Source organism: Panthera tigris, chromosome B1, assembly GCF_018350195.1.
Source record: "Panthera tigris isolate Pti1 chromosome B1, P.tigris_Pti1_mat1.1, whole genome shotgun sequence".
NCBI classification, from domain to species: domain Eukaryota; kingdom Metazoa; phylum Chordata; class Mammalia; order Carnivora; family Felidae; genus Panthera; species Panthera tigris.
The window spans coordinates 199269591-199296039 of NC_056663.1; positions in this window are offsets into that span (position 1 = coordinate 199269591).

Below are 26449 nucleotides of genomic sequence, written 5' to 3' on the forward strand. Positions count from 1 at the left end.
TCTGGGCGAGCACGCGTACAGGTCACCCAGCATAGGGAGACTCCTGCGCAATCACCGTGACCACGTCTCCAACTTCCACCAACAGCAGCACGGGTTGCCAAGTGCCTACTACAGCCCAGCACAGCTCTGGGAAGGCTGCACAGGTTATTTCTGACCTTCACACCAACCCCAAGAGGTAGGGACACCGGATGGTCTCCGTGTTGGCTAAGAAAGGAAGTGATGCTCAGAAGAAACGTGTTCTAGGACACAGAGCCTGATGCCTGGAATCAGGAAGTTAAGTTACGTCGGACTCTAAGCAACAGGCAATTATTTACTGAGCACCTACTGTGCGCCAATGCCCTGTGTTGAAAGATGAGCATAAACATGTCAGGCAAGGTTCTTGTCCTGTGGTGCTTACCCGCCCCCCCCAGCTCATTGAGGGGGGAGGGGATGATCATAAATGAGGGGATGATCATAAATGAGGAAAAAAACACTTCAGATGGTGATGACTTCAGAAGAAAACAGAGTGCGGGGAGGGGAAATAGCAGAGGGGAGGTGGGCATCTACCCAGGATGGACAGGGAAGACGTCTCCGAGGAGGGGAAAATTTAACCTAAGATGTGGAGGCTCAGAAAACTGTTCTGGCGAGGGCAGGGAAGAGCATGCCAGACGGCAAGCAGTACACAAAAACCTCTGGGCAGGAAGAAGCCAGCATGTTCCAGGAACCAACAGAAAGGTGCCCGGGCTCCCAGCGCCGTGTCAGCAGCCTCTCTGGGGCGACTCAGGCGGCCCCCATGCCACCCCTCCCGCCGCAGGGCACTCCCACACCCCGGCTTGGAAAATGGGAAGCCAGCAAGCCATTCTCGGGTCAAGATCAAGTCCAGGCCGGCCGCTCCCAGCACACGCCAGCATGGAGTGTCTGTCCAGGAGCATCCGCCGAGCGGGTCGGTGACGACAGTGGCAGTAAGAGGTGACAACACAACCTGGGCAGCAAAGGCCCCCGGAAGAGCATCTTAACACTCGAAGCCTTGCTTCAAACGCTGGGCGCACCAGGCACCAAGCGGAAACCACCCACACATCCATCCACAGACGAATGGAGAATAAAATGTGGTCTGTCCGCGCAATGAAATACTACTCACCCATAAAAAGTGCTGAAGCACAGACACCCCCATTACGACCTGCATGAACCTTGAGGACATTCACATAGGATCCCATTCACTCGAAACGTCCAGGATGGGCAAATCCCTAGAGACGCAAGGCAGACCGGTGGTTGCCAGGGGCTGAGGGAGGGGGCGGCGGGGAGGAACCGCTTAGCGGGCACAAGGCTTTCACCGCAGGCCACGAAAATGTCTTGGAACCAGATACAGGTGGTGGTTATACAACTTCGCGAACGCATCACATGCCACTGGATGGGACACTTTAAAATGGCTAATCCTATGCTGTGTGAAGGCCGCCCCGCTTTTTCAAAAGGGGGAGACACAAAGGAAAGCCAGGCTGCGTCCCCGTGTCTCAGCAAGCTAATATTGCCAGCCCTCTCCTAGCCCCTACTACCTTGTGATCCTCACAGGCTGCCTGTCCTCCCAAGGAAGCAGAAAACCTCCTCGGTGACATGTCCCACTCCACACCCCCCCCCCCCCCGCAGCTCTGACGAAGGGACCAGGGGCCAGTCCAGGACTCCCAAATCAAAATGCAGCCGAGGCAGAGCCACTGGGGCCCCTGACCTGGCACACACAAGGGCATTACTGCCACATGGGCAGTCAGGACGGTCGCACACAGAACCCTCTTTCATTCTCTAAGGTGGCCCTCCAGCCAAGTCTGGGCCACGGGGTAGAAGGGACAGCGGGAGGCCTCATCCACACGGCATCTGGGTCCTCTGAGGTCCAGGAGGAGGGGCTTCAAGGCATGTGATGGGACCCGAGGATGCTTCCAGGACCTGGAAAGGATAAAGGGGGCACCACGGGCCACAGAGAGGACAGACGTAGCGCCCCATCATTGCCACTGTCCACCCCACGAGGCTGGGCCTTCACCTCGACTCTTTATTTCCTCACGCCATCTCCAGGGACAGGGACTGGGGGCGTCCCCGCTTTACAAATGAGGACACCGAGTTGTAGCGGGTACAGAGGAGTTCACGTGCCTCATCCCCCATCAGCTGGTAAATGGCAGACCCAGCGCTCAAACGCAAAGCTTCCGTCCAAAGCCTCCTGTGCAAAGTCAGGATGCCGCTGACGTTTGCGTTTTTTCCTCCAAAACTCCCACAAGGCAGCATGGAGTCATGGTTAAGAACGTGGACTGCCACTCTGGGAGGACGGGAAAGTTCTGGACTTGGGCGGTGATGGCGGCACAACGGTGTGAACATACTCCACGCCACTGACCGGTTATGAAATATGTTAACCGTTAATATGTTAACCGTTACTAAAAATATTACATATATATTTAACACAAAGATCCTATAAAAATGATCAGGTCCCAGGTTGCTCCCGAAACCAATACTACACTGCATGTTAACTAACTTGAATTTAAATTAATTAATTAAAAAAAAAAAAAGGAGGGGGCACCTGGGTGACTCAGTTGGCTAACCATCTGACTTCCGTTCAGGTCATGATCTCACGGTCCGTGGGTTCAAGCCCTGCGTCGGGCTCTGTGCTGACAGCTTGGAGCCTGGAGCCTGCTTCAGATTCTGTGTCTCCCTCTCTCGCTGCCCCTCCCCCACTGCACTCTGTGTGTGTGTCTCTCTAAGATGAATAAGCACTAAAAATTAAAAAAAAAAAAAGAGGGGTGCCTAGGTGGCTCAGTTGGTTAACCGTCCAACTCTTGATTTTGGCTCAGGTCATGATCTCACAGTTCTGTGAGTTCGAGCCCCACATCAGGCTCTGTGACAACAGCCTGAAGCCAACTTGGAATTCTCTCTCTTTGCCTCTCTCTCTGCCCCTCCTCTGCTGACGTGCTGTCTCTGTCTCTCTCAAAAGAAAAAAACTTAAAAAAAATTTTGTCAATAAATATTTAAAAATCGATAGTATACAGACCATAATCTCTAAACGTGGTAAAATTCAAATTAGAAGCTAATAAAAAATACAAATTCCCTCCCCCCCAAAAAAGTAATAATGTGGGCTGCTCGGGAGCAGATCCCTGCTCCCCTATGTACCAGCTCTGTGACCCTGGGCAGGCTACAGGCTGTACCCATCCGTAAAATGAGAGGCGCAAGGTACCTCCCTCTGGGCTTGTGTCCAGAACTGAATGAACTCAAATCAGGGACAGCACAGACCAGGGGGGTGGCACACTCCAGCCGCAAAGGGCCAGGCAGTAACTGTCTCTGGCTTTACGGGTAACTGCCCCAGCTAGGTAACCCTGTCAGCACAGCAGGAAAGCAGCCACAGACAGCAGGTGCACAAGTGGGCGTGGCTGGGTACCAATAAAGCTTTATTTACAGAAGCAGGCGGCGGGCTGATGGGCCACAGCTTGCCGCCCCCCCCCCCCACCCCGGCGTTTACTCTGGCACTTGGTAGGTGCTTAACAAATGTTAACTGTTACAATGAAGAAAAATGGCATTTATTTCATTTCTACAGGTGAATGAGAAGTAAAATATTTCCTGTGGCAGTTCCAAAAATAAATACTAATACCGAAGGCAAGAGCAGAGCCTCGGTCCCCCCGCCCAGTGGAGGCGGGGGGGGGGGGGGGGGCGGGGAGCTCCCTCACTCTGAGCCCCAGGCCCTGCCCCCACTCCGCTGCTTTCAAGTCTTTCTGAACCAGCCCTGGCCACTCTCCGCAAGCTCTTCCCCCTCCCCCCTCCTACAGGAAGGGCTCTTCACCCCTGCCCCAGAGCCCGAGGCCCTCAGGCCCCCCTCTTTGTTCCTGCCCCTCCCCGCTGGCCCATGATCCCTGGGCTGTCCACCCGGCCTTAGACAGGCAAGAGCAAGGGAAACATTTTCTGACCGTGTTCAGGGCTAGAATGACAATGACCAGCAAGGTCCCACTGCTGGCCCGCCCTGGGGTCCCTTCCTGAGCCTCAGATCCCAGCAACCCTAATGGCTGCTACTGGCTTCAAGGTAACCTGTTTCGACTAAAGGCACCGAGAAGCCTCCTCTCACTGATTCCTCGCACGGGCCTTCTGGGAAGGTCGACTTTCCATTACAGGGATCAGCGTGTTCCACGAAGCAACACCAGAGTTCTGGAGCACGGGACCCCTCCCCTCCGCCCCGTGAGTTCCGCCTCCGCCCCCACCTCCGGACTCAGCCCCTGCCTGTCAGGTGCTCACGTAATCCTTACCCTAGGGAGGTTCTGTGCAGCTTCGGGGAGAGAACTCACAGCAGGAGTGGGAGCTTAAGCAACCATAGCTACATTCCTCACGTGAGCGTCGCAGAGAAAGGAACTGGGCAGAGAGTGGTTAAGTGACTTGCCCAAGGTGGCACAGCCAGTAGGGTCTGAGCCGGTCCTCAGTGCAGCCCCCATGACCCCGCCCTGTGCCTTCACGGCTTAACCACTGAGCGGGAAAGAAGCTCGGATGACGGAGGGTGGCCAGGGGGATGGCCTTCTCTGCACGCACGGTGAGCTCAGGACTCCTGCCTGCAGCCCTCAGCACCTTCTCACACAGATGTGCACAACTCCCAGCAGCCAACACGCACGCACCCCCTCCGCCTGTCTTTCCCACGCATTGGCTATTTATTTAGCTCGTTGGCCTGGTGTTGTTAGCTAGGGAAGGACGCGGAGGGCCTCTAACTGGGGTGGCCGCTTTGGGACAAAACCAAAAGATTCATTTTTTAACCATACACTCCCTCATCATCACGGCCACTTCAGTGGTTCCCGCGCCCGGAGACCGCACTCTGATCCCCACATCAACCCAGCCAGACAGACCGCTGCCCCCATTTGGACAGGAAATGGGAGACCCAGAAAGGTTAATCCTGTTGCCCGGGATCACACAACCATAAGGAACAGGACAAAGGTGAACCCCGCTTCAGAAGCCCTGTGGGGGCTCAGACACCCTCAGGAGATCAAACGAGGAAAACTGGAACACAAGTGCAGTCATCCCCAATCTTTCTGAGGGAGGCACCCCGTTTTAGCTTCAAAGCCCAGGGCGGGGAGGCACCTGCTGGTCTGCAGCTGAGTGAGGGGCGGGGCCGCCGTGGCACCGGGGCAGTCTGGCTCCAGAGCCCGTGGAGAGGAAGGGCGGCACTGGCTGCTGGCTTATGCCTTCCTCAGAAAATTGTTCCTTCTGCTCCCCTCCTGGCCCCAATCCACCCTGTACCCTAAGAGGGTGGGGCCTCCCTCCTGCCTCCTCACCGTGAAACCTTCTGGTCAGGCCGAGGACAGACCATCAAGCTCTGTCCCTCTTACGGCGCTGGCAGTATCCATGACAGCGTGACTGCCCCCCTGGAAGGCGGAGCCCCCCTCAAAGCAGGGCTGCCCCTCAGACCTCACTGTGTCCCCAGTCTCCGGTGGGCAAGGTCTGCTTAAGGAAAAGCTACACAAATATTAAACCACACACGGATATATGTTCCAAAAGGGCACAGATAAGAGAACCCACAATCTGTCTGCCAAAATCAGGAAACATCCCAAAGAAGGACCCAGAGACTTGGCCCTTAACATATGAATAGGAGTTCTCCAGGCAGACAAGGGAGGGGAACATCTCCCCCAAAAACAACAGTAACAAAACCACAGCACAGGGGGAGAAGCCGAAGGGTCAAGACCTGTCTGGGGAACGCAGAGGTGGCACACTTAGCTGAGACGGCGTGGCAGGGAGAGAGAGAGGAGGGCCAAGGAAGCCAGGATGTGAGGAACAGGTGAGGTCACAGGGGCAGCGGGAGCCAGGATGGTTTGTCAAGGAGGACAATGGCAATGATCGCGTTTGTTGGGCCCACACTCTGACCCACTGAGGGGCCTCTCACCGTGAAAAGTCTGAAAATGAGAATTACCCCCATGCTCTGCAGAGATGCTCAGCGTTACAACCCACGTGCAAGAGCTCAGCAACAAACACTTGGCAATCACCCACCTTCTGGAAGACTTTTCTCAGCAGCAGCAATCCGGGAAGTTGCCCTGCTGGACAAGCATCTGAGAAGGGTCCTGACCACCCATGCCATCCCCAAACCTGCCCCTCCTCCTTGTCCATCTGGGCTCTGCCCAAGGTCCTGGAGGAGAAGCCAGCTCCCCCACAGACACCCTACACCAGCAGGTCAGACAGAGTTCGTGGGGAGAGCCCCCCTCAGGGGCAGGGAGCCCCGGAACCCCATATGAGGGTCTGAGGCTGCCCCTGCCCTTCCAAGATCTCCTAATCTGGTCTGGCAGGCTGAAGCCATCAGACAGGACGAGAGTGTGTCCCACTCTGCCATACAAGGAACCTCAGGCGGGGCAAGGGGTTCTCCCTGACCTTGGTAGAGAAGGAGCCGACCAGTTGAAGGAATGGCGTTCCTAGAGAGGGAACAGCACAAGCAAAGGCCAAGGACAGTGTGCCTGTGAGTGCGCGTGGAAGGGGTGGGGGTGGCGGAGCACCCGCGGTTAGACACAGTATCTCCGGAGTCTAAAGAGCCGGGCAGAGGCTGGCGGAGAGCCCAGGCCGGCCAAGCCATCAGGAGAAAGGCAGACTCCGGTGTGTGGGGAGGGGAGGTCGTGGGGAAGGGGGGGGGGGGTGCTTCTATGGCAAAAGACTCCAGCCTGGCAAGCTGCCTCTATCAGGGATGACGAGGCCGGCTCCTCAAGAACCCGAAGCAGGGAGGGTGGAGTGATGGAGTGGGGGGGGGGCAGAGGGCTGGGGGCGAGGGCACGGCGCACTAACGCAGGCCCACAGGCCGGGGCTTGAACGCAGCGCGCCCAGGCAAGGTGCCCGGCCCCGCAGAGCCGATCCCTCTGCGCCATCTCCCGAGGCTGCGTGCGCCCAGGGCGCGCCGGCGGGGCAGCAGGGTGGGTACCAGCCTTTCTTCCCAGCGCTACAGCCTCCTCCCCGAACCCACGTGGGCGGAGCAGCGCGGGGGTGTGCGTGGCAGGGGCCTAGGCGGCGGGTGCTGTGCGCGGGGCGGGGGTGCAGGCAGGGCGGCCTCGCCCCCCACCCCGCCGCCTCCGGCCTCCAACCTCTGTGCCACCTCGGCCGGGACCCGGGGGTACCCGGACCTACTCAGTGGGTAGGACACCGAGAGAACCGGCCGGCCACGCCCCCCGCGCCACTCCCTGGAGGCAGCCGGTGGGTCCCCCTCCCCCTCCTTGGCTCGTGAAAATGGGGGTGGCGTGAGGGAGATAGAGGCACTGGGGGCGGGACGGGGAGGGGGCCTACGGAGGGAGACGACGCAGAGTTCTCCTGCTGGGAGAGAGACGCTGCGGGGGGATTTGGGGAGGAATGGGGGATGGGAAGGGTGGGGGTCCACGGAGGTGAGACGCGAGAGCGTCAAGGGATCCGGAGGGGCGCGAGGGCTGGAGGAGGGGGAGGTGGGCGTTGGGCGGGGTGGCACCGGTCACCGAGTCCCCTGCCGCCGGGTCCGCCCCCCGGTCGTGGGGTCCGCGGGTCCCCTTTGGCCAGCGCGCGCCTCCCGCCCCCCGGCGCACCTGTACCCACCTGCTCGGCGCTCAGGCCCGAGCCGGGCAGCAGCAGCGGACGTAGCCAGCGCAGCCCCGCGCCGCATCATCCGGCCGCCCCCTCCCCGCCCCGAGCTTACGCTGCCGCCGCCCCCGCCTTAAAAAGGACAAAACGGAACAGAAAAAGGCTGCGTGCAAAAAAAAAAAAAAAAAAAAAAAAAAGGAAAGAAAGAAAAATCGTAAGCAGCAAAGGGGGAAGACGGGCAGACGCGCGCGCGGCTCGGCGGGGCGAGGGGCGAGGTGCGGCGGCGCCGGTGACCGCGCTCGGGGCAGCCGGCAGGCGCGTGCCGCACGCTCCCGGCTGCAGCTCGGGCGACCACCCGGCGCCCGGCTCGCGGCGCGGCCCCGCCCCTCCCCGGGCCGCCCCTCCGATTGGCCCGTCCTCCTGCCAGTCAGAGGGAAGGCGCGGCACTCGCCCGCCCCCGCCCGGGGCCGAGGCCGGGAGCCGTTCGGCGGCAGCCGGAGGAGGTGCGGGGAGGCCTGAGCGTGCGCACTTGGCCCCGAGGCCCGCGCCGGGGAAGGGCCGGGGTCCCGCGGCCGAGCGCCCGGCGAGGCGCAGGGCCGCGGCGCCGGGCGGGTGGGAGCCGCCCTGGGGAGGGGCTTGCCAGCTCCAGCTCGGGCTGAAGGCTCCGGGAAGCCCGTCCCTGCCCTCACCTGGGACGGTGGGCATCGAAGGCCATCGGCGGTCAGGGAAGACACGACCTGCGCCTTTGTACACATGGAACTCTCAGGGTCCCGGGTCCCAGGAAAGGAAGTGTTGAAGGTGGCACGGCTAGCCAGGGGCAGAGCCAGGAGTCTCACGCCAGAGCTGACAGCCTTCATCGCGAGGCAAACCCGTGTTAGCAAAAAATAGTGGAACGAATAATGTGATGTCCAGCCTAGGCTTGAAGGAAGGGTAGGATTTCGTGAGGCAAAGATCCATTCATTCAGTTCCGTTCCACAAATATTTAATTGGGCACCTACTATGTACCAGGGAGCCATTAAGATCTAGGGATACCGCAGTGAACAGACAGAAGGTCCTGCCCTCCGGGAGCTTATATTCTGGCAAAGAAAAGGAAGGCAGGAGCATTCACATAAGCATGAGAAAGCACCTTGATCACAGGAAAGTGTGGCTTATTTGAGAATCTAGAAGAGGGGGGTGTCTCCGGGCTACAGACGGGTGAGATGAATGGCCAAGAGGAGGGTGACCAGACGGGTAGAGGCCAGGGCTGTAGGGTCTCTGGCTACAGGAAAGGATTTGAGTTTATCCTGAGGCCGTCTCACCAGGGAAAGTGGTCTGTGGGGACAACGTCAGAGTTACGTATTTGAAGTGTGCTGATCTGCTGTGTCTGGACCACCCCTCCGGACCACCCGAGAGGCAGGTACCACCACTTTCTCCTCGCTAGGGATGAGGAGGCCCCGGGTCCCAGGATCCACAGCAGGTAGCAAGGTGGGAGCCAAGGGTCCAAACTTGTCCAGAACAGCCTTCCAGGTACCCTGAGACTCAAAGTTCGTGAGCCCAGACCTCCAAGTCGCAGGGAGGCGGGTTTCAGCTCACCAAGAGGACAAACGTTCTTCTCAGAGATGCCGCTCTCGAAGATGTGCTGAGCTCCCAGCCCCTCGACAGGCCGTCCACGTTTGAGGGTCTTGGGGAAGGGGTTCCTGCTGCGTTCCAGACGGGGAGCAGTCAGTGCCCACTAGCCTGCCTCTGCTGGGACCAAGCTGTTGGGGGTCAGGGGAGGGATCCCGGTTTGACCACTTACTAGCTGGTGACCTTAGGCAAGTGATTGACCCTTGGCTTTCCTCAGTTTCCTCGTCTGTAAAATGGACCTTAAAACAGTGATAATCGGTGGGTTTGGGCGGGGATTAAATGACCTAATATATATGGATCTCTGCTACTTCCTGAAGGCCGCCATCATAAATTACCACAGACCAGGGGCACCTGGGTGGCTCATTCGGTTAAGCGTCTGACTCTTGATCTCGGCTCAGATCACGATCTCACAGTTTGTGAGTTCGAGCCCCGCATCAGGCACTGTGCTGATGGTGCAGAGCCTGCTTGGGATTCTGTCGCTCCTTCTCTCTGCCCCTCCCCTGCTTGTGCTCTGTCTCTCAAAATAAAAGAAATGAACTCAAAACGATTTTTAATAAAAATAAAAATAAATTACCACAGACCAGGAGGCTTAAAAGAACAGAAATGTGTGCTCTCATAATATTATAGGGTAAAAGTCCCTAGTCCAGAAACTGTTAGGGGAAATTCTTTCCTGCCTTTTTCAGCTTCTGGGGCCTCCAGATGCTCCTGGGCTTGTGGCCACATCACTCAAATGTGGCTTCCCATGACTGTGGCTGCCTCCTCTGTCCATGCCTCTTCTTTTTAAAAACTTTTTGGGAGAGAGAGAGCATAAGAAGGGGAGGGGCAGAGAGAGAGGGGAACAGAGGATCCCAAGTGGACTCTGTGCTGAGAGCAGAGAGCCTGATGCGGGCTCGAACTCATAAACCGTGAGATGGTGACCTGAGCTGAAGTCAGACGCTCAACGAACTGAGCCACCCAGGTGCCCCCCATCTCCTCTTTTATGAAGATTCTTGTCAGTGGATTTAGGACCTACCGAGTTAATCCAGGATTATCTCACCTCAAGACCCTTAACTTAATCACATCTAATCACCCTTTTCCCAAGTAAGGCCACCCTCTCAGGTTCCAGGATGTTATTGTAAGTCACAGAATTATTAACTACAATTGTAATCATTCCTAAGGAGGGGGGAAAGGTGCGAAGCTAGCACATCCTGTGGAGCTTGGCGTGGTCTGAGGTCCGGGAGCCTTCCCTGAGGAAGTCAGCCCTGAGCCTCAGCTAGCTGGACAAAGAGGAAGCGAGCATATTCCAGGGATAGTGAACAGCAGTGTGAAGGTCCTGAGTTTGGACTTGACCTTCCGGTGGGAAGGGAGCCATCAGGAGTTCTGGAGGAAGGCCATGAGTGACCGGATTCAAGGAGGCCTGGTCAAGTACAGAAGGGCAAGGCAGGCCCCGCCAGCTGCATCAGGGATCCCGCGGACACAGGCACCCACTGCACAGGGATGCTCTGCCCAGGCAGCAGGGACATGGCAGGGAGACAGCTTGTCTCTGCCCGTGGCTCATGGGTCAGTGGGAGAGACCACAGTGGAGCATTATGATGGGGTACCCTGACTATACGAGTGCCAGGGAAGGAGCTCCTGGGACCACTTCAGGGAGTCAGGAGGGGCTTCCTGGAGGAGGAGACATGTGCACTGCAGCTAGACAAAGAGGGAGGAAGCAGGCCTTCCAGGCAGAGGGAACAGCACGTGCAGAGGGACCATAGAGGCACAAAGACTGAGCCGTGGATTCCAGGCCTGCTGCCCCGTAGGGAGCACACGAGGTTAAGAGGCTGGCAAGACCAGATCACAAGGAGCCTGAAAGCCTCACTGGGACTTCTGGTCATCAAGGAATTTGGAACAGGCCATGACGCCCCTGGAGTTGGTTGGCAGACTCTGGCATCTGCATGGAGGCTGGGTGGGAAGGTGGAGGCGAGAGACCGTGGCGTTGGCTGAGACGAAGGAGGCTGAGGGTCAGAATCCGGGCAGTTTGACCCACGGTCCCAGGAGGACAGGTCAGAACCCTCTGAGCGGCACCCCCGCCCCCGACTAGGCTGATCCAACTTGTAAGACTTGCCTTCTGGGTGGTGAACGGTGCTGGGGGAAGGGTACCCATGACAAGAGCAAACGCTGGTCAAGCTTGCTCCAAACAGGTACTGATGCAGGTACGCTGCGTGTACTAATTTAATCTGCACAACCACCCTAGGCACAGAGAGGTTAGGCAGCTTGCGCAGGGTCTCACAGCCAGGAGAGCCAGAATGCAATTGCTTCTGGGGATAAATAAACCATCACATTGATAATAACGACTCACGTTTACTGAGCACTTACTGTGTGCTGGGCACTGTCTGAGCTTCATAGAAATTAACCCATTTCAATCCCTCCCTCCTTATCCTTAGACACCGAGGAATGTAAAGGTTCAATAACTTGCCTCAGGGCACCAACTCAGTGGCTGAGTTGGGGATCGGAACCAGCAGACCTGGCTTCCACAGTGGCCGACACCGCTCAGGCTCTCTGTATCTCCTGAGTAGCAGAAAACTACCCCACTGCTGGTAAGATGCCCTGAGGTAGGGGGCACAGCAAAACCAGTGCCAGGTGAGGGGCGGGGAGCTCTGTGTCCCTGGGACAAGTCCCATCAGTGCTCTGAGCCTAGGTCTCCTTCCTCCCTGTCGAATAGAAATGGTGACACCCCCCCCCACACACACACACACACCTGCCAGACACTCTGGGATGTGAGTCCTGGTTCCACCATTGGCCCCCAGTGCCACCATCCGAGTGATGGGAAGAATAGGACCTAGGCATGTGATCATGGCACACCTAAAAGAGTGAGGCTATTCGATGTGTGCACTGAACACTGCTGGGATTCGTAGCAGAAAAGCTTACCTCCCTCCGTGTCCCCGCAGGCGCTGTTACTGTCATTTTCTGGAAGAGACAAAGGAGAGTCAGACAAAAGGATCTGGAAACTGCAGCCAGGTCTCCGACCCCAAGCCCACGCTGCCATCAGCTCACGTTCAGATCCTAAAAGATGACGATGGGAATTATGCTGAGCTCAACAGCTGCGTGATTCCATTTATAGAACTTTATCAAAACGACGGGATTATAGAAATAGAGGACTGATGCGTGGCACCAGGAGTTGGGGAGGGGGAGGGTGGTGGCCGTGTCTATAAAGGGGTAGCGGGATGGCACTGGGTTCTACCCCGAGGGTACCCTGTGGCGGTGCACAGGCCAGTCTACACGAGTGATAAAATCGCACAGAACTAAGTTCGCACACACATGCGCCCGCGTGAGCTCAGGTAAAGCCACGGAAATCTGATTGAGGCGGGTGGATCCTATCCACGTCAGTTGCCTGGTTTGTGATGTTGTAACTATAGGTTTGCAAGGTGTTACCTTTGAGGGAAACTGGGTGAAGGGTATACTGGCTCGTTATTGTTTCTTACATGTGAGTGTCCAGCGATCTCAATACAAAAAGTTTATTTTTTAAAGAAACAGGATGATCACGAAGGTAGCTGCCCAAGGAGTCTCCTGCACAGGACAGGGCTTTGCCCCGGGGTGGGCACCGAGGGCCTGCGGATCTCCCTCCAGAAACAAGGTGGATCAGCCATGAGGGGTGGGAGGCCGGGCAGAGTGTCCAAGTTCTGCATCCCTTTCCGTGTCGGGGAGTCCGGCCTCCTGGGACGCAGCGTCCCCAGGCCAGGACATGCTCTTTCTTTTCCTCTACGCCATTCAAGGAAAACAGCTTTCTGTGGGCTATTTCTGGTTCTATGAATAATGCATGCTTATTGTAAAGAATTCAAACAGTACAGGCGGATATAAAGGAGACAACAAAGGTCACCTTGAATCTCGCCACACCGGGGTGATCCCCGAGAGCCTTCCGGTGACCAGGCCTCCGTGCCTCTCCCATGTGCAGATACGTTCACATGAATGGGCGTAATAAAAACACAATGGTTTTGTTCTGGACGCTTCCCCCTCCCCATTTCCATAGCACATCCCCCATGAGGTGGCCCCTGATAACCCCCTGGCTTACCTTCTCCCATATGTTTCTCCACAGACACACGTAAGTATATGCTACGTACCTACACACGTGCATTCACACACATACACGCACCCACAGGGGAGCTTGGGGGTCAGTGTCTTACAAAAAGAATCCCTCCTAATCACATTTATCTGCTTCTTACTTTTCAGGCTCGCCAACACCTGCTGAAATCCGCGCTAGCTTCTTCAGGGAACTCGCCTCATTCTTTTGAAAGGCTGATGACATCCCATGATGTGCGCCTTCTCCCTGCCCTTGCCGGCTAAGAACAATGGGCAGGAAATCTCCTGGTCAGTGTCAGTATTTTTCTTCCCACAGACTGGATTCCCAGGAGTGGAGTTACTGGTTTGAAGACCTAAACTTTTATTTTAATAGATGCTGACAGATTACCTTCCCAAGATTCTGTGACACCTGACCCTTCTGCCTCAATGCACACAGTTCCCACCATCAACTGATGCCAGGGCACGCTGTAAACGTTGCCATCCTGATGAGTGCGAAGTGATCTGTCCTTGTGACTTTAGTTTGCATTTCCCTGCCTACTGGGGAATCGGGGAGAACTTGAATATATGTTTGACTTTAGAGGTGCTCTTTTGGGAATTGGCTTCTTACCCTTTGTCCATTTTTAGTTGGGGCTTTTGCTTTTGTCCTTTGGGGGGGGGAGTGTTTCCAGGGTTTTTTTTTTTAATTTTTATTGAAGTATAGTTGACATATAATGTCATATTGGCTTCAGGTGTACAATATAGGGATTTGGCAATCCTATACATTATTCAGTGCTCACCACAGCAGGTGCGGTCTCCACATGTCACCATAAACGTTATCACAGGGTTATTATTTTTATTTCTTTAATGTTTATTTATTTTTGAGAGAGAGAGAGACAGAGTGTGAGTGGGGGAGGGGCAGAGAGAGGGAGACTCAGAATGTGAAGCAGGCTCCAGGCTCTGAGCTGTCCGCACAGAGCCCGACGTGGGGCTCGAACCCACGAACGGTGAGATCATGACCTGAGCTGAAATCAAGAGTCCCGCGCTTAATCATCTGAGCCACCCAGGCGCCCCCGCCTCTTCACCTATCTCTTCCACCACCCCGCTCCCTCCCCTCTGGAAACTGTGTTTTTCAAACCATGTGTATCATCAGGATTGTTCTCCATACTTACGAGCCTGCTCCCTTTTGTCCATTTTTAAGTGTTCTCAGCAGAGCGGGTACTCCTCTGCTGGTTCTCGGGGTTCAAGCATTTTTTCCAGACCTTTCTTGCATCTCTTGACTTTGCTCGTGGCATCTGTTGCCACGTTATATAGCCAAGTATGTAGCCAGACCCTCTCCCTTTCTTTTTCTTTTTCATATAGCTTCTGCCTTTCGTTCTTGGTTAGATTGGTCTCCATGGCACCTAGAGCACGCTGTAGCCTAGATTTTCGTTCAAGAAAGCTCGGACAGCTATCATTCATTGTTGATTCACAAAAAATAAAAACGTGATCTGCCTGGGAAGCGTGACCTTACAAAATACGTTTAAGGAGACCAATTTCCAACTATTACAAAATGTTTTGAGTATGAAATATTTCAAGAATGCCAAGTAATATATATATAACATATGTATTTTTCCAAAGCCCAGTAAGGGGGTTTCCAAAAATGTCAGTTGCGTCTCTATACTGCCTAAAAAAGGGGGGGGGCACATGCACACAAAAATAGAGTAAAATTCTGTCTGCACCGGTAACCCCACAGGGACCTGAGCGAGTTTTGGGTGATGGTAACCCCTGCACACGGTAAGAAATGTTAGTGGCCCTTTATCCTTAGAATAGGGGCTCGACAGAGGACAGGACTCCATCAGTAACTGTTAAATCAGAATTTGTGTTCCCATCAGATTCATCACTTCAAGGTTTTGCTATATTCAAAGAATAAAAGATTACAGGCACACCCTGGGTGGCTCAGTCGGTTAAGCGTCCACCTTCGGCTCAGGTCATGATCTCGAGGCTTGTGAGTTCGAGCCCTGTGTTGGGCTCTGTGCTGACAGCATGGAGTCTGCTTGGGATTCTCTCTCTCCTTCTCTCTCTTGCCCTTACCCCGCTCACATTCTCTCTCTCCCCCCTCCCCCCAAAATAAATACAATCAAAAAATAAAATAAATTTAAAAAACTATCAAATAAACATTACTGTATCCTCCATTCAACCTAAGAAATAGAACATGAGCCTTGTCCTATGTGCCTGTCCCCAACTGGTAACCGTGTTTCTCAAATGTGTTTTATCTTTTCCCTGATTTCCTATGCGTGGTTGCATGGTGTCATATCTCTCTCTATTCTCCCATATTTTTCTTCTTATTTCACATTGAGTTTTAAAAATGCATCCACTTTGAAACATGAAGCTGAACTGCAAATAGACATTCTGGCCATTTTTTTAAAAAAATTTAAACAGCGCAACCACAGACATCTGCATTCATACCTCCCGATGCGCGTAGATAAGAGGTTTGTCCGTCAGGATCTCTCGACAGCGGTGCTACTGACATTTTGGGTGGGATAATTCTTTGTCGAGGGGGCTGTCCCTGGCTTCCACCTGCCAGATGCCATTCGCACCCTCCTCCCAGATGTGACAGCGGAATGTCTCCAGATCGTGTCAAATGTCCCCCTAGCAGGCAAAATCACCCCTAGTTGAGGTACCATTCTGGAGTTCACCCTGCTGGACTGGAATTGCTAAAAGGCATGGGGCGTGAACGTCTCCAACTCTACAAGGTATTGCCAAACAGCGGTCCAAAATGTTCATGCCAATTTAGTATCCTACCAACGGTCCATGAGAAACCCAGCTCCTCCCCATCTTTATCAACCTGCGGTCTTGGCTGGATGTTTACCAACCTGGTGAGAGTGAACTGGTGTCTCCGAGCAACGTAACGGTGTGAATTTCTCTGACAGAAGCTCTTTGTATGTTTTTGGCTTTTCATACTTTCTCTCCATGAACGTGGCCTTTTCACGTATCCCGCCTATTTTTCTTTTGGGTTGTCTTTTCCTATTGCTTTTCGGGGATACTTTATATTTTCTGGATACTGATGTTTTGTTGGGCATATGTTCTGCACATACTTCCATTCAGTTAAGGGCTTACCGTCTTATGTTATTGTAGTTTCCTTTATAATATTGTATTTATATTATTGTAGCATTCTATTGGGTGAGTAGAAATATTAACTTTAGGGGCACCTGGTTCGCTCAGTCAGTTAAGCGTCTGATTCTTGATATCAGCTCAGGTCAGGATCTCACGGTCTCCTTGCTTGGGATTCTCTCTCTCTCTCTCTCTGTCTCTCTGCCCCTCCCCCTTCATGTGCATGCTGTCTCTCTCCCTCTCTCTCTCTCTCTCTCTCTCTCTCTCTCTCAAAATAAATAAATTTAAAAATATATATTAATTTTAGGGGTGTCTGGGTGGCTCAGTCGGTTAAGCGTCCGACTTCAGCTCAGGTCATGAACTCGTGGTTCATGAGTTCGAGCCCCATGTTGGGCTCTGTGCTGACAGCTCAGAGCCTGGAGCCTGCTTCCGATTCTGCGTCTCCAGCTCTCTCTTCCCCCTCCCTGCTTGCACTCTGTCTCTCTCTATCTAAAAACAAAAAAAAAATGAATAAAGCATTAAAAAATGTTTAATATTAATTATAATATAGTCCCTGTTTTCAGTATTTTCCTTTAGGATCTGTGCTTTTTGTGTTTTAAGAAATCCTTCCTTATCTAGAGTCCTTAAGAATATTCTCTTATATTCCCTTCTGAATGTTTTAAAGTTTTACTTTAAGTTTTATTTTAAGTTTTACTTTGAGGCTAAGGCCCCTGCTGTTGAGTTTTATGGGCAGTGAGAGCAAGATGTCCTGTTTTATTTTTTCCCCTCTCGTGGGGATAGCCGGTTGTCCAAGCATCGCTTATGTAAAACCCCTTCCTTTCTCACAGGGGCTACAGTGTCACCTATGACATGTATCAGGTGTGCAGGATCCATGGTCTGTTTCTTTTGTCTATTTGTCTGTTTCTGTGTCAATTTCATGCTGTCACAACTACTTTAGCATTATAGTAAGTCGTTTGTGTGTTTGAGAGAGAACCAGCTCAGGAGAGGGGGAGGGGCAGAGAGAGAGAGAGTGAGTGTGAGAGAGAGAGAGAGAGAGAGAGAGAGAGAGAGAGAGAATCTCAAGCAGGCTCCATGCTGCCGGCACAGAGCCCAACACAGGGCTTGATCTCACAACCCTGGGATCAGGACCCGAGCTGAAAACAAGAGTCGGACACTCAACCGACTGAGCCACCCGGGCGCCCCTATACTAAGTCCTGATATTTGCCAAATCAAGTCCTCCCCGCCTGGCCATCTTCTTTAGGGACATTGAAGCTGTTGTTAGCCCTTTGTTCTCCATATCCACTTTGGAATTAGAAAGGCAAATTTTGCAAAGAACCTTATTGGGATTTTGATCAGAGCTGCATTAAATTGATCACACAACTGGGAGAGACATGATGTGTCATATCAAGTCCTCCACTGATGAATCCTCTATTCACGTAGCTCTTGTTAAACACCTTTCACTATGGAGTTAAGATTCTCTGTATAAAGATCTCGCCTATTTGTCAATAGATGCATTTCTCATTTTATTTTGCTCCCGTAAATGGTATCTTTATTAAAACTATAACAGCTCTTGGGGCGCCTGGGTGGCTCAGTCGGTTGAGCGTCCGACTTCGGCTCGGGTCATGATCTCGCAGCTTGTGAGTTCGAGTCCCGCGTCGGGCTCTGTGCTGACGGCTCGGAGCCTGGAACCTGCTTCGGATTCTGTGTCTCCCTCTCTCTCTGCCCCTCCCCGCTTGTGCTCTCTCTCTCTCTGTCAAAAATTAAAAAAAAATTTTTTTAATTTTTAAAAACTGTAACAGTTCTTTATGTGACAGGTACAAGATTCTGTATACATTCATTAAGTAAAGCTAATTAGTTGTGTTGCTCAAATGTCCTCTATCCTTACCAGCTGTCTTTTTTTTTTTTTTTACAAGCTGGTCTATCGATTATTAAGTGTTGACACTTCACACTCGTTTGGAAGGCTACTATCCAAAAGAAGCAGAAACTAATAAGTGCGGGTGAGGATGTGAGGAACATCGGTGCACTGTCGCTGTGAATATAAAATTGTACGGCCGCTGTGGAAGATGCTCTGGGGATGTCTCAAAAAATTAAACAGAGAATCACCGTGTGATGCAGTAAGATTCCTGAGTCCGCCCCCGAAAGAAACGAAAGCAGGGACTTGAACAGGTATTTGTACACTGAGGTTCACAAACAGCATTAATCGCAGCATTAATCGCAGTGTCCATCAGTAGATGAATGGATACATCGTAGGTGATGGATGCACACACACACACACACACACACACACACACGGGAATATTATTCACTCTTAAAAAGGAAGGCAATCCCGGCACCTGCCACCACATGGGTGACACTATGCTGAGTGAGACAGACCAGTCACAGAGGCGATGACCCCCCCTTACATGAATACTAGCGTCGCCGGATTCACAGAGACAGAAGGCACAATGGCGAGTGGGTGCCAGGGGCTGGGGACAGTGGAAAATGGGGAGTGAGCGTTTCATGGGGACAGAGCGCCAGTTCGGGAAGAGGAAGAAGTTCCGGAGATGCGCGATGGGGACGGCGGCACCACGGTGTGAATGTGCCGAATGCCACCAAACTGTACCTTTTAAGTGGTTAAGAGGCTAAACTTGACGTGATGCATATTTTCTCACAACAGAGAAAATGTTGCAAAGACGCGTGTCAGAATGTCCCCGCCGAGATAGCGGATTTGTCGCTTTCTCCTTCTGGTTCTGTCTTTTCGCTTCCTGCGAAATGCGTGCAGTTGTAGAAGTGTGGCCTCTTCCTGGCGAATTTAGTACTGGGTGGCCGTCTTCTTTACCCCAATGATGATCTGATCTAAATTTTATTTGGTCCACTGGTGAAAGCTACCGCAGCCTTCCATAGCTTGGTAAATCCTTCCACCCTCCTGCGTCTTCTTCACACTTGAGATGCATCCCAAGCAAAGACCATATAGATCGTTGGGTTTTGTACCATTGCCAGTCCAGTACTGTCTGACCCTGCCCGCCGGCTTGTTCGTCTACACGGACTGGGACCACCAGTGTTTTGGGAGCTATTTCTGATCTTGCGTTTTTACTCGTCTTACTTTTCCTTGCTTCTCCTTTTTCTCCATTTGTGCTCGTTTTGGGGATTGCCTGAGCCTTTGGTCATATTCCATTCCCCGCCATTTGAAAGCTACATAATTTCCGTACTTTCAGCGATTGACCTAGAAATTTTACCGCATTTATCTTACAAAGCTCTAATTAATCCATATCTCAGCCATCGCCTCCAGCAATAAATGGTTTGACCTTGATCGCTGCTCTCCCGGGTTACAAGGTTGCTGTTCAGTACTGTAGTCCTAGCTTCTGGGTTTCTTTTGTTTAACCTTATAAAGTAAACATCACTCATTTTATAGACCCAGTATGTGTTACCATTCAGTTTTAAATATTTTGTCTCCAATCAACCCCTTGATTTCTTCTTTGACTGATGTATTAATTAGAAACCTGTTGCTTGGGGCACCTGGGTGGCTCAGTCCGTTGAGTGTACAACTCTTGGTTTCAGCTCAGGTCATGATCTCATGGTTTCATGAGTTCAAGCCCTGCATCCGGCTCTGTGCACTGACTCAGGGGAGCCTGCTTGGGATTCTCTGTCTCCCACTCTCTCTCTCTCTCTCTCCGCCCCTTCCTCACTCATGCTCTCTGGCTCTCTCAAAATAAATAAATAAACTTAAAAAACCAAATGTATTGCTTAATTTCCTCATATTTGGGGGATTATCTGGACATCTTATTGTTACTAAATTATAATTTAACCCTTCTGTTAGCAGAAAACATACTCTGTATGGTTTGGGTTCTCTTCGATTTGAAACATATTTTATGGCTTGGCACATGCTCAATCTTGGTGAATTTTCCATTTGCGCTTGAAAAGATGCAAGTTTTACTATTATTGGGGAGGGGATTCTATAATGTTAATTAGGTCAGAATCATTGATGGAGTTTTCCAGATCTTAAACACCTACTGGTTTTTCTCTTCTTTTTCTACCAATTACTGAGAGAGTGAGTGATGTCAAAAAATCTGAAACTATAGGGGTTCCTGGGTGGCTCGGCTGGTTATGCATCTGACTCTTGGTTTCAGCTCAGGTCATGATCTCACGGTTCACAGGTTCGAGCCCCACATCAGGCTCTGTGCTAACAGTGCAGAGCCTGCTTGGGATTCTCTCTCTCTCTCTCTCTCTCCCTGGCTCTCTCTCTCTTTCTCTCTCTCAAAATAAATAGATAAACCTTTAAAGAAAATATTTTAACAATCTGCAACTATAATTATGAATTTGTCTATTTCTCCTGACCACGGTGCCATTCAGCTAACACGGGCTACCTCACACAGCCTTCCTCTGTGCTTTGTCAGTTACTTTACTCCTATGTTTCTTATAAATTCAGAAGTGCAGTATAGTCGCTTTTGCTTAAAACTGCCCATTATACTTCTATAACGACTTTAGTCAGGTAAAATGAGTCGAGAATAAACTGCACATGTATATAAAACGCAGAGAAGCGTTATACACCCGTGTAACCATCGGCCCAGTCAAGATAATGAGCACATCCGTCCCCCTGAAGGTTTCCTGGAGCCCCTTTGCGGCCCCTCCCTCCTGCCTCTTCCCCCCCCCCCCCCCCCCCACCCAGTCCTCATCCCTGGCATTCTCCTTGGACTTGATTCACCAGGCACAGGTATTTTGAGATTCGTCCAGGTCGTTGCAGGTGCCACGAGTATTGCTTTATCTCTCAGGGATACCCCGTTTCATGGAAGGACCACAGTTCCTTTATGTTAATGGCCATTTGGAATGTTTCCAGTTTGGGGCTGTTACAAACAAAGCTGTTGTAAACCCTTGTGTATAAGTCTTTGTGTGGATGCATGCCCACATTTCTTGGGGACTCATTCCTAAGAATGCGATGTCCAGATCCTGTGGACATACGTGTTTAACCTAGAAAGTTTATGCTTTCTAACGTGGCCGTACCATTTTCCATCCCCGCCCCCACCCCCAGCAGGATGTCAAGTGTCCAGTGCTCCCACATCCTCGCCAAAACCTGGCGTGGTCTGCCTTTTTAAGGTTAGACATCCTCACAGGTGTGGAGTAGCAGGTCACCGGACTTTCCGTGTTTATTATGAGCTCATATACGGCACAAGGTGATAGGCCTGGATGGAAGAGATTTTTCTCCGCAGGGCATTTGCATGTACTTCTTCTAGGCTCCAGGGGGCGCTACTAAACTGTAACTATTGCAATTTCTTTTGATGGGTAAGTTTTCTTACCTCCTGGGCGGGGCAGATTTGCTCCTCAGACACACGTGGGAGCAGTCCTCTCGGTACAGGGTCTCTGGAGAGACTATTTATTTACATCACGTTCGGTTTTACCACGAGAGGCAGCCGATACGGGAAGGTTTGTTCATTGGTCCGTGGCACCAGCATGAGACCCTCGAACTTGAAGCTCCTGTTGTAGGTGGTTGTACCCGGTGGAGGCCAGACTTCTGGGTTCACACACTGATTTGGGCTGGCTAGTCCTCTTCTTATGGGGAGGCGTGGTCCTTGGGATTTCCCCGGATTTCCCCGTACATTCAGCAGGGCATTTTAAGTATGCTGGGAATAGTCCCGCATCTCAATATTTTCATCTGAGAAGGTATTGCTGTTGAGTGGGTCTGTCCGAGCACGCTTTGGGGATCCCAAAGTCTCCTTGTGTGATTTCTACTGTTTTCTTGGCTCATTTAGGTCTTTAGTCCATCTGGAGTTTCCTTTTGTATTTGTTGTTAGATTGGACTCTATTCCCTTTCTAGGTGGCTGGTCAGTTCTCAGAAGTATTCATTAATAACTCATTCTTGTTCATTGAATTGAACTGTTATGTCGGTCACGGATTAACTTAATACATATTCTGGATTTGATTTGGGTTCTGTCTTTGGTCCTGCCCATGCATGTGTCATCCCTCTATCAATACCTCAGTGATTCAATTCCGGTGGCTTTAGGTATAGTCTGGCACGTTCTTCTTTTCATAATTTGCCTGGCCAATCTCAAGGATTTATGTTAGGGGAATAGGTTTTACCCATTTTCGTAAGGAGGGGATCTCATTGTGTATTTGCTACATTTAATTGGACTGAATTGAGGGGCTGCGTGGGGAGGTAGAAGCAGCTTCACTTAGGCAAGCTGTTTCCTCCACCGAGCAGAGAGGGGACGGCATCTAGATCTCTGGGCTCCTGTCCTGCCGGGAGTCCCAGCCCATGTTGGCTCAGCCCTGGGGCTTCCCTGTGAGCATGAGGCAGCACCAGTGATAAGAGCAGCTGTATGCCTTTGGTGCCATCACACGCCCCGGCATGGTACTCAGCAATCCTATACATGCACGCCTCCAACATTTCATTTAATCCCCAGGCATTCGTGTGATGCTATTAATGCTATCTCTATTCTATAAGGGAAGAAACTGAGCAACAGAGAGTTTTCCTGACTTATTTATTTGTTGAAGCCCTTGGTTGGTTAAAAAAAACCAAACCGAAACAAAACAGAAACGTGGGAATGGAGTGGGGAGCTTTGCAGAGTAGGAAAAGACCAAATTATATTGTCACACAATTATTGTTTATCACCCTTGATATGTGCAGAAGGCCTCAGAAATAAGAACAGACGTATTTATTGAGTGCCTCTGATGTACTTTAGGAGTACTCTTTGATCCCACACCTGGGCCTAATAATATGCATTATTATTATCCCCCCTTAACAGATGAAGAGATTCAGGCCCAGAGAGGTGAGGGAACCAGCCAGAGGTTACCCAGCAGAAGTAGGCTGATGAACAGACCGTCTGGCTCTAGAGGCTGTGCCGTCCCGTAGGCAACCTCAAAATTACCCACAGAGGGTTTGTGCGGCCCCCGATCGCCTTCGTGTCACCTGCCACAAACCAGAAGGGAATATGCGATCGAGCTGTGCTGCCATCAGGAGAGGCGGAGCTCGTGGCTATCTTTATATGTTTGGAATTATCTTTGAAATTATATTTTGGAAAAAAAAAAATGTTTACTTAAGGCACCTGTTAATGGGTTAACAGGTGGTCGGCTTCGAGGTGCGGGATTCCGGGAGAGGGGTTGCTCTGAATGTCCTACTTTCGCCATAGTGACGATGCGTATGTATTCTTGCGCGATTTAGCGATATTGGAAGACAGAATTCAAAGATGACCGTCGCTGATTGGCTCTTTCTCGCCAACTGGGCGCGCGTATATAACTGCGGTGCGGGCGGAGGGACGCCGTCCGAGGCAGAGGGGAGGGGCTCGCCCGGCCCGCCGCCCCGCCCCCCGCCCGCCTTCTGACCCCGCCCAGTCCGCGGCTGCCGGGAAAGCCCGGAGCCCGGGGCGCCCTGCGCGGCTGGGACTCTCGCCCTGCTCGCCAGCCCCTGGCAGCGCGAAGCGGTTCCCAGCTGACAGAGCCCGCGCCCCGGGGACCCGCAGCGGCGGGGCGGAGCGGCGGGACGCCGGGGGCCGGGGGGGGGGGGGAGGCGGAGCCAGAGCTGCGGGCGCGGGGCCGCGTCCCGGGCGACCCGCGGCGGGACAGCGGCCAGGCTGCGGGTCAGTGGCTGAACTTGCGCCCCTCCCCGTCGCGCGCGCCCCGCTGCCCGGGAGTGCGGAGGTCGCCCCCGGGGCGGGGTGGGCGCGCTCCGGTGCGGCCCGGCCCCGCGGGCCCAGGCCCTGGCACGTGACCCGGCCCGCGCCCCTCCCGGTCCGCTCCGCGCGCGTGCCCGGGCGCGGGGGCCAGGCGGGTTCTCCGGCCGCCTGGGTCCGGCGCTGTCCGCGGCCGCCGGTGCCGAAGCGGGTGCGGCCCCGGGTCCGGAGCTGGCCTGCAATCCGGGCGGCCGGGGACGGTCTCGGGCGCTGCTTGGGGCAGACGGGTGCGAGCGGTCGGCGGGAGACCTGGTCTTGAGAGCAGTTGCGTTGGGGGCGCTCGGCCAGGCTCCAGCTTGGACTCGGCGAACCCGTGCTCACCTGGCCGGTGTACGCCCAGGGCGCCCCCCGCGCGGGGCGGCGGGGGATGGTCCCATCTCCACAGTGAGAAACCCAAGGTGTTCAGCAACCCGATCTCGGCCCCGCGGGTCGTTAAGGACGTCACCAGGATTGGAACCCGGTTCGGTGGGTGCTAGAGCTTGTTGCCAAGCGCACAGATGTTGAAATGGAGGCGGGAGAGGTTCAGGTCTTTGTCCCGAGGCTCCCATCTCCCATAATCAAGGTGAGAGTACTGGGCAAAGCAACCACCATGGTTTTTGCCCTCCAGGGAACTAAGACTTGGTGTTGACCAAGAGCTCGCATAGGCTGAGCTGTCACCCACCGCTGTTTCTGCAGCCTCTGCCTGGGCCCTGGCACTCCGTCCGGCCCCGGTACTTATGTCTGTCCCCTAAGCGAATGAAGCAGCTGAGGGCTGGCTGACTCCCAAATGGGGTCCTGTCTGCGGCTGGCTGTGCTGGACCTTTGGAGAGGGGCCGAGGCAGGGGAGATTCGGGGCTGGGCCCAGCAAGGTGAGGCTGTCTAAAGTCAGGCTGTACCGGAGGGGAGAGGATTTCTGTTTGTTGGGGAGGTGGAAGGGGAGGCAGCCCACAGTGGAGAGTCTCTTCTGCCCCTGCCCTGCTGTGGACATACAGGAGGGTCATTGGCCTGCCTGAACATCTTTCTCTACCTGTGGATGTCACCATGGTGATGAGTTATGCCAAAGATTAAACGGGATAATACACTTAAAGGGTCTGATCGTCATCCACGTCGACTCTCCCTCTCAGTGTCGTTTATATCCGTTGGATGAATGTGGGGCCGGGGGAGCGTGAAGGCCCAGCCTCCTGGAGCCTCAAATGACAGGCCAGGGGACCCAGACTTCATGCCCAAGTCAAGGGAGCCATAGAGGATGTGAGCAGAGAGGGAGGTGGGACTGTCATCTCCGGGCCCAGAGGCAGGGATCTCTGTGAAGAGGGTGAGGCTGATGCTGTTGGTAGGTGCGAAATGGGTGCAGCACCACAGAAGGGATGGTGCCCACCAGGGTCTGTCTGGTCCATGTGGACCACAAATCCCCATGCCCTTTGACCCAACAACCCAATTCCTAGAGCCCACCACATGCATGGAGCGCCATGCGTGCAAAGACCAGGAATAACCTGCGTCTGCTACCAGGGGCTGCTAAACGCACAGTGGCCCGTCCACACTGCGAACAGGGTGCAGCTTTCCCAAAACTGTGGTGGCTCTAAATGGCCAGCAGAGGGAGCTCTAAAGCATAGTGGACAAAAGAGGCAAATAAAGTGCAGTGCAACCATTTTGCCACCATGCAGGGGACGGAAGTGTGTGTAAATGCACAGACTGGCTCTGGAAGGTCAGGTGAAGGGCCTCCTAACAGTGGTTGCCTCCAGGGAGGAACGTGGGTGCTGCAGGATGAGAGGTCAAAATGCAAAATCAACTCTCTCCTCTGCTGAGAGTGGACTTTCTGCTTCACTGCTGGCCACGCTGTTTTCATCACTCTTGTCTCGCTCACCGTGTTCTCCTTTTTAATGGATGTGCTCAAGTGTGTGGGAATGTTCTCCGCTCAGTAACACCCTGTGCTAATGACCAGCTCACTGTGTACGTGGCTCTGTTTAGGGCAGAGTCGACTAAGTACAAATCCTGCGTGAGAAACTGAGTGAGGGCAAAAGGCTTCAGGGAAACATCGCCCAAGTACCTCTGACTCTGTGATTATAGTTTCCGGGCAAGCTAAGAAGACAGCCAGGAAAGAGTTTCTTTTAATAAAGAAACTGAAGCAAAGGGCCAAGGATGGTGGTAAAATAATAAATACGTGCACGTATTTTGAGAGAAGCGCAATAAAATACATGGCAGTATTTCCTCTAATTTGAAACAAATGACTTCCCCTCTGTGCTGCAGGGCTCCCTGAGGAGGTAACGGCTCTAACCCAAGCCGTGCGTGCTCCCGGCCCTCGGCTCGGCACAGCCACTCAGTGGACAGTCACATCATCTTCCTGAGTGTCTTCCCGCAGCCTGCGATGGTGATAGTATTTGCCGTAACCGGGCAACGCGAGACTCCCATTCCGGAAGCCCTTGGTGAGCCCCGGTTTTTCTGTGTTCGTTACACGGAATCAGAACTGACCTGGGGCCCCGGGAGCTCTCCAGGGTCCTGAAAGAATTGTCCTTCACTTGCAGACTCCAGGTTATCAGCAGCATAGTCCATGCGTAGGGGGGAATGAGGGAGAGCGTCATTATTATGTGCCTACGGCATGCCTGGCATCTTGCTAGGTGTTCTGCACACCATCTCATTACCACATG